At 40.8% G+C, this 9,183-nt stretch overlaps 1 pseudogene; it reads left to right on the top strand.

Moving 5' to 3' along the window:
• Positions 1 to 292: 292 nt before the first annotated feature.
• LOC113241215 (40S ribosomal protein S20-like) lies at positions 293 to 675 on the top strand (annotated as a pseudogene).
• Positions 676 to 9,183: the final 8,508 nt, after the last annotated feature.

Raw genomic sequence — 9,183 nt, 5'->3', positions numbered from 1 at the left:
CAAAGACTCCACGAAAAACTACTAGAACTGATACATGAACTCAGTAAAATCACAGGATACAAAATCCATGCACAGAAATCGGTTGCATTCCTATACAATAATAATGAAGCAGCAGAAAGTGAAATTAAGAAAATAATTTCATTTACAGTTGCACCAAAAACAAAATATTCAGCTCTCTGAGGAAGACATGGTCACAGCTATAGCAGAGCTCTGGTCACCCCACTCTTGCTCTTCACTCACTGCTGTTTGCTGTCACTGAGGAACAAGTCGGTCAGGAAGCTATGCCACAGCCATGGCTTTTGAAGACACTGGGAAGACACCCAGGGAACCAGAGATGGCGACTCACAGAATTAAAATTACTCTAACCAGCTGCAACAGAAAATCTTTGGAGAAGGTGGGTGCTGACTCGATCAGAGGTGCAAAGGAAAGGAATCTCAAAGTGAAAGAACCAGTTTGGATGTCTACGGAGACTCTGAGAATCACTACAAAAAACCAAACCAAAACAAAACAAAAAACCTCCTTGTGGTGAAGTTTCTAAGACTTGGGATCATTTTTCAGATGAGAATCCACAAGTGACTCATTGATTTGCACATTCCTTCTGAGATTGTTAAGCAGATTACTTCCATCAGTATTGAGCCAGGAGTCAAGATTGAAGTCACCATTGCAGATGCTTAAATCAAACTTTCTAGTAAATTGATTATCAGTTGTTAAAATAAATAAATAAATAAATAAATAAATAAATAAATAAATAAAATATTCAGGAATAAACTTGACCAAGGAGGTGGAAGACCTGTACTCTAAAAGCTATAAAACACTGACGAAAGAAATTCAAGACAACACGACGAAATGGAAAGACATTCCATGCTCATGGATTGGAAGAAAAAATATTATTAAAATATCGGACAGAATATTATTGAGCCATAAAAAAGAATGAAATCTTGCTATTTGCAGCAACATGGATAGGCCTAGAAAGTATAACGCTAAGTGAAACAAGTCCGTGAGAGAAAGACAAATACCATATAATTTCACTCTTATGTGGAATTTAAGAAACAAACAAAAAAAATGAGCAACGAGAAAAAGAGAAACAAAGAAACAGACTCTTAGCTATAGGGAACAAATTGATGGTTACCGGAGGGGAGGTGGGTTGGGGGATGGGGGAAGTAGGGGCTGGGGGTAAAGAGTATATTTATCATGATGAAAAAATTTTTTTAAAAAATGGTTAAGATGATAAAATCGAAAAAAAAACTGAAATTGCAAAAAAATTAAAAATATATAAATTTGTCTTATAAAAGGGTAACTTCTACCAGGTTTTCAGAGCTTTTCCTATGTCTTCCTATGTTTCCTAAAAATAACCTAAAATAATCCTATGTCAAAGAGGTGTATTTTCGGGAAGCAAATTCTGCTCCCCTTCGGGCCCCAATTCCCTCAATTGTATACCGATCTGATAATACTGTGTTAATGGTGAAGTATTTGCAAAGCATCTGTCCCTAAACTCACTCCGCACCCGTGTATACATGGACACACAAAGACTGTTAACTTAAAACAGCTAAACCGTCATCAATTCCTATTTGCAAGAGAACATTTCCAAAAGTAGTAATACTATGCATTGAAGCTTTCAGGTGGATTACCAAAGTAATAGATTCATTTCTCTCTGTGGTTTTTAGGGCTTTGAAAATTACTGTTTGAAGCTGAACTTTCCTGGCACTCAGATACTGAAAGCCACTGATTTACGTGGGCGCTAAGATGGTAATAAGGGGAAAATGCTTTAGCAATCTTTCCTTATGTGTCACTGATTAAAACAAAATAGCATTTTCAAAAAGTGAATATAGTATCCAGGTACAATTACATTTACTTACCCTTATCCTGACCCTATAGTTCCTTCAGTTGTTTACTCAGTTTTGGGGTTAAAAAAAATGCTTTGGTGCCGTGGATCAATGTCTACAAGCACGGAGTCCATTTTTTCCAATGAAGAGTGTAACATAATGAGCCGTGATAGACAAAAAAGCAATTTAATTCCAGCATAATTATTGTTAATGGAATTAAGAAGTGTTCACTGTGTTAGAATATAAAAATGAAATTTTATTTTCCAAGCTCAAGCTGAATCATTTTATGGGATTTACATGGTATCTAGATAAGTAGCCAAACAGGAATTTCCAGAACTTCAATCTCTTTATATTAAAAGTGATGAAGTGCCAGTTTCCTGCTCTGGACGTTCCTGCCCTGGATAAGGCCAATAATAAAACGCACGTCTGATGAACAGACAAAATTCTTTGCCTCTCCCATGTCTACTTAGTAAGGAAATGAGGTGTGATGTCGAATGACTCCCTAAATCCCACATTTCCACCAGTTTGAAACTTGCCACCTCAAACTTTTGTGACTTTTAGCAACACGCAGGACAGCTGGTTATCTGGATAAAAAGGTGAATGGTATAGTAGTTTCAAGCAATTAAGAATGTTTGGCTACATTAGCATGGATTTTATTTAATGGAAAAGGTCTGGAATGGTAACGCTTAAATCAAAGGTGTGCTCAATTAATTAAACGAGGAGTCCATTAGACTGAGGTGGTTTTAGTGCCAGGACAGCCTACTTAAGCAAACCAAAATCGAATGCCTCAGAGTTACAAGGTCAACATGCTAAGGACAACCAGTCACAAACAGCTAACTAGTCTTCAAGCTACAGCCGATCAAGTAACTTCCTGTTTTGCTTCCTTACTTTCCCTACATAAGTCTTTCCCCTGGCTGCTGTCGGTGAGGGCTCCTCAAGCAGGCGTCCATCTTGTCAGTTCAAATGAAAGCATGAACCCTGAAGGTCATATCGCCCCCAGGCACAGCTGGACTAGCCGAAGAACCTTGTAGATATGCAACCCCACTAGCTTAGAAGGAAAGATATTTTTCAGATTCCAAGTCTCCTGAGATGGCGGAGACCTTCTGGAGACCAGACAAGGTGGCACCCGAGCTCTTGCTTAGCGTGACCTCATGGGTCTCCAATCAGTGGTGTCCGCCTTCTCAGGAAACCGCTGCTGGCAGGACCTCCTGGGCCTCTAATCAACAACACCCATCTCCTCAAGAGCCCACTGCCCCCGATTCTGCCCTTAAAAGCCCCCACTTGCAGGGCACTGGGGAGTTTGGGACTTTGGATCGTTAGCACCCCATTGCCCTGGGTGGCACATCACACACCAAGAAATCGCCTTTCTTTCTTTACTGCAAAAGCTCAGTGTCAGTTTTTATTGGCTTGCTGTGCACCCGGGGGTGTGAACTCCTTGGTTCAGTCACACTCCTAACCACCGATGGTTTGGCACGGCCCTATTTGAATGGATTTGTGCTCAAATAAACTCTTAAAAAAATCGAACATGCCTCAGTTTATCTTTTAACAGATGTGGGTATTTGGTGATGGGGGAGAGGATTGCTTCATTTTGATTAAACAGAAGGAAAGAGCCTCGTTTTAAAGGCATTTAAAATTTGCATCGCATCTTATCCAACACATTCTTGGGTATAAAAAGTTACTCTCTCCACTGAAGTTCCTAAGTAAATCGTTGGGATCCTGTTCTCCAGCATGGTAGCAATACAAGACATATTTATGTTCTAATGCCCGAAACAAAGAGTCGACGGTCGAACAAAGAGCTGATTCGTGTTGCTTTTCTGAGTTAAATATGGCCACTTTCTTTTTTTTCTCTGTTGAGCACAGACGCACACAGAGTGGCTAGAGAAGCCTGCAAAGATATAAGCTTACTTTAGAAATACACAAATTGAAAGATTTACAATAAAATCTGTTCCAACCTTTTTCATTCTTCAGCTTTGTCCTTTTGTGATGTGTTATTTATAGCCAACGCTTCGGGGGGAAAAATTTCAAGTCAACTCACAGTGTAGATTAAGCCCCTGAAAAATGGCGATGTGAGACGTATTCAATAGTGTTCTGTAAAAGAACTCATTTCACCACCATAACGTTGAAACACTGATATTCGGCAAAGCGATTCCATAGATTTATAGCTTCATCATCTGCTTTGCTGATTGCTAGTCTCTCAAGGACAAATGGGCTCTGAGATAGAATTGTAAATATCCAGGATAAAGCAATGTTATGTCTACTCTGAACGGTTATGCCATCATTAGGAAAAGTTGCTAAATAAACTTAATTGAGCATTTAGAGGGCTATATAAAACATTTCTTTTTATTTCTTCCCTAGAGGACCGTGCTGGATTTTTGTTTCAAAACATCATCCACTCTTTCATTGGCCACCTCTCCTTCTGATATGTTAATTGCCTGGGTAGTGTTTGGGGAGGTGTTTCACTCCTCTATTTTCACAGAGGAGTGAAACACCACTTCTCCAAAGCCACCCAGGTTTTTCTTTTCCTTTTCTCCTCCTCCTCCTCCCCCTCCTCCTCCTCCCCCTCCTCCTCCTCCCCCTCCTCCTCCTCCCCCTCCTCCTCCACCCCTCCTCCTCCTCCCCCTCCTCCTCCTCCCCCTCCTCCTCCTCCCCCTCCTCCTCCACCCCTCCTCCTCCCCCTCCTCCTCCTCCTCCTCCCCCTCCTCCTCCACCCCTCCTCCTCCTCCTCCTCCCCCTCCTCCTCCACCCCTCCCCCTCCTCCTCCTCCTCCTCTCCCTCCTCCTCCTTCTTCTTCTTCTTCTTCTTCTTCTTCTTCTTCTTCTTCTTCTTCTTCTAATACTGGAGGAATTTGACAATGACTAAGCTGTTCAGGTGTGAGATGAAGGACAGTCAGAGTTTAAAGAAACACAAGAAACTTCAGAGAGAAAAATCTGTTTGGAAAATAAGACATGATTCTGCTAAACCCTTAGGGTAGGAAAAATAGCCTAGAAATAAGCGTGAGCAATGATTAAACACTAAAACTGGTTCCTTTCAATCACCTCTTGACATTTATGTGGTATCATAACACCTCTGGTAACTCTTCTCGGGTTTATGAAAACAATAATAGAACCACTGAAATTACTCAGCGATTTATTCAAAAAGCAATAGACAAGTCCATTGGATAGGAAGCATTTTTTTTTTTTTTTAGTTACTAAAGCAGAGAAATTTAGCTGTAAGGATGCCTGTTAGGAAAGCACTGCATATATTCATAGCAGCATTGAGGGCTTGATGGATATTTAAGCTCTTCCGAGTTTTTTTTTGTTTTTGTTTTTTTTTAACAAATACTAACAATGCCGCAAACAGCCTTGTGCGTGCATCTTTGGTCAATTGGGTAAGCATTGCTGTAAGATACATTTCTAGGCATGGGATAGCTGGGTTAAAGGGGGCATGCATGAAAAATATTGATAGATACTGCTAAATTGTTCACCAAAGAGGTCACATAGTGTATGAGTATGCTTGTAACTAGGAATCATGAGTGGTTTAGTCAGCGTCAATCTGATAGGGAAAAATGGTAGCTGGTTGCTGCTTTATTTTGCATTTCTTAACTAATGGGTGAAATGTATCCATTTCATATTCTTATTGCTCTTGAAAAATATATATTTTAAAAGATTTTTAAAGCATCTTGTAAAGGCAAGTTTTAAATAAAACTAAATATAACACAGAGTTCTTAATTTTCATCAATTTATTCTAAGCCTAATTTAATATGGAGCTACTGATTAGACCAATAAGAGCATTTCCGTGACTCACCTTGGCACGTCCCTAGTTTGGGGTTGAAGTCCTCCCTCCCAATGTTCAGACAGGCTTCATTTTAAAGGACCTCTGGCTACTTCTCTCTTGGAGGTAAGTTATGGATCCCATCTAATAATCTACTTTCATCTGTCAGTGATGGAAAGGACAGGAATGGGAAAGACAAAAATGACAATGTCATCGTAAACACCCCCACTAATAATAATAGTGGCTAGCATACAGAGCGCTAGCTGTGTCTGGCATTACTTGAAGTTCTTTGCCTGTAACATCTTACTTAATCCTTGTGACAATATAATTGACTATTGAAGAAACTCTGATTCAAAGAAGTTAAGCAGCCTGCCTAAATACTCATAACTAATATTTTTAAGACTCATAACTATTAAGTAGCAGATCCAGGACCAAAATCCAGAAGAAGAAGATAGTATTAAAAATATATAATCTAGAGGTCAATTACCTAAGATTTACTGGCTGTGTGACCTTAGTTAAGTTGCCTAACCTCCCTGTGCTTCTGTTTCCTAATATGAATATTGGGATAATGGTAGTACTCACCTCATGGGATTGTTATTAAGATTAAATTAGTTGAGATATGTATAAGGTGTAGATTACCCGTTTGTAAACATATACAATGTTTATGGTAAACATCATGGAGGTGTTAGTCATTATGATCCAGAACCCATGCCTCCCAAAGAAACATTCCGGGGCACTCATTAGCTTTTCTTACCCTCCATTCTAGGACTGCTTGAACTCTCTGTTACGGGCAAATGAATCTTCACTTAGCGTGTTCATATAAACTGTGTATCACTCTTGCCTCTGGCTCCAAAGATTTCTCCTCTCCTTTTATGTCCCAATCCTTGCTTCATTCTTTCTATCAAACTCCGTCTGTCTCTAAGTATACCCATAATCAGATAAGGTGCCAAGGAATCATTTGAACTTTCCTACGTGACACCACCCGTTTTCCCAATCATGCAGTCGCCGTGAAGGCAGAACCACTGATAGTACCAGTCAGCAGTGAATCAGAAGCACAGAATCGATTGACTGCAACCCAGTTAATATCCTGCTTAGAATTTAAGTTCTTCATCAGGACCTTTTAGGGAGGCAGTAAATACTTTCATTCTGGGAAGTAAAACCTGTATTATATCAGCAGCTGCCATCAGAATTCTTGGGAATAAAACTTCTTAGCAAAAATAACTTGCAAGGCCTTAAGAATGGAAGGTAATGGGGCACCTGGGGGGCTTAGTCGGTGAAGCGTCTGCCTTCGGCTCAGGTCATGACACCAGGGTCCTGGGATTGAGTCCCGCATCAGGCTTCTTGCTCAGTGGGAGTCTGCTTCTCTCTCTCCCTCTGCCTGCTGCTCTGCTTGTTCGTGCTCGCTCTCTCTCTCTCTGTCTGTCAAATAAATAAATAGAAAATCTTAAAAAAGAGAGGATGGAAGGTGAGTTACAGATAGAGCCAAGACGATGAAAGATAATGGCCAATGTCTTTCTATATGTTACAAAGAAATAAATGGTTTTGTTGTGGTTGTTCTTCCTTTCCTATTCTGAAAAGGAGAAGAAGGGAAGGGAAAAGAAGGAAAAAGTGAGGTGCCATCAAAATGTTGGAATATTGTGTACTATGGGGGGGGGGTGAATGACCAGATGAGAATCCTCAGTGGCAAAGTTGTCTGACATTTTTTCCTTAATTTTTAAAAAAGATTTATTTATTTTTATTTTTTTTTAAATTTTTTTTTTAAAGATTTTATTTATTTAACAGAGATAGTGACAGCCAGCGAGAGAGGGAACACAAGCAGGGGGAGTGGGAGAGGAAGAAGCAGGCTCCTAGCGGAAGAGCCTGATGTGGGGCTCGAACCCAGAACACCGGGATCACGCCCTGAGCCGAAGGCAGACGCTTAACCGCTGTGCCACCCAGGCGCCCCAGATTTATTTATTTTTATTTGAGGGGAGGAGGGGCAGAGAAAGAGAGGGAGAGAATCTCAAGCAGACCCCCTGCTGAGCACAGAGCCCAGTGCGGGGCTCGACCTCACGACCCTGAGATCATGACCCGAGCCGAAATCAAGAGTCGGAGGCTTCACTGACTGGGCCACCCAGGCGCCCCACTTTTTCCGTACTTTTAAAAAGTTGAGATGATTATAGGCTCATGGGCAATTGGAAAAAGTAATACAGAGAGATCCCTTGTGTACTTTGCCCAATCTTCCCCGGTGATAAAGTCTGGAAGCTATAGGACAATATCACAACCAAGGTACTGGCATTGATCTTAGTCAGATTTCCCCAGTTTTATTTGTATTCATTTGTGTGCATGTGAAAGACTTTTTAAAAACAGGGTATCTAATATTCAATTTGAAAATAGTTTCATTAATTCAATGTAAACCTTCTTACTAAGTATCCACAGTTTTTTATGTTAATAGTTTTTTGTTTTGTCTGAGTTTTTCTGGTCGGAGTCAGAACAGTATAAAAGATGGACAGCACACATAAGAACGAGAGTTCTGAAGTAAAGGGAACCATGAGAATATATAGTACATAACATTCATAGAAATCTTTAGAAGGTATTTGAAGTTCCGTATGGTCTGGAACGGAGTTCGAGTGAATCTTACATAGCTGGAAGAACCCAGTTAATAGCGGGCTATGTATGTCATTGCAGGGTTCACCTTCGAAGAAGGTGGTTGTTTACGTGTTACAGTGTCAGGAACCCCATAGAGACTCTTCCCCTAAATCCCTAACCACAAGCCATACTGCTTGAAGAGCCACTGTTATGAACTTATTCATTTATATTCCTTTTTTTAAAGATTTTATTTATTCATTTGACAGAGAGACAGCCAGTGAGAGAGGGAACACAAGCAGGGGGAGTGGAAGAGGAAGAAGCAGGCTCCCAGTGGAACAGGGAGCCTGATGTGGGGCTTGATCCCAGGACCCTGGGATCACGCCCAGAGCCAAAGGCAGACGCTTAACGACAGAGCGACCCAGGCACCCTTCATATATATTCCTGAAGGCATTTATTCTTTTTTTTTTAAAGATTTTATTTATTTATTTGACAGAGATAGAGACAGCCAGCGAGAGAGGGAACACAAGCAGGGGGAGTGGGAGAGGAAGAAGCAGGCTCATAGCGGAGGAGCCTGATGTGGGGCTCGATCCCATAACGCCAGGATCACGCCCTGAGCCGAAGGCAGATGCTTAACCGCTGTGCCACCCAGGCGCCCCTGAAGGCATTTATTCTTAAATAATCTCTATCAAGTACAAATACTTCTGGAAAGAGACCTTTGGTTAGGAGGGTATAGCGAGTTCATGTTTTAATTACCTCTCTGCTCCAAACACCAAGTTATGATTTATAAAATACACAAAGAGAAAAACAAAAAAGACGTAGAGGGAATAAAAAATGTCTGAGAAACAAACTGAGGGCCTCAGAGGGGAGGGGGGTGGGGGAATGGGATAGACCGGTGATGGGTAGTAAGGAGGACACGTATTGCACGGTGCACTGGGTGTTATACGCAACTAATGAATCATCGAAGTCTACATCAAAAAAAAAATAAATAATATGGCTATCACTGAGAACCAGAAATAGGATAAAAGCATAAAATAATGGGTGC

Source organism: Ursus arctos, chromosome X (assembly GCF_023065955.2).
Source record: "Ursus arctos isolate Adak ecotype North America chromosome X, UrsArc2.0, whole genome shotgun sequence".
In the NCBI taxonomy this organism is placed as follows: domain Eukaryota; kingdom Metazoa; phylum Chordata; class Mammalia; order Carnivora; family Ursidae; genus Ursus; species Ursus arctos.
The sequence above is the reverse complement of the archived record's forward strand: the minus strand, read 5'-3'. Positions and strand labels throughout refer to the sequence as shown.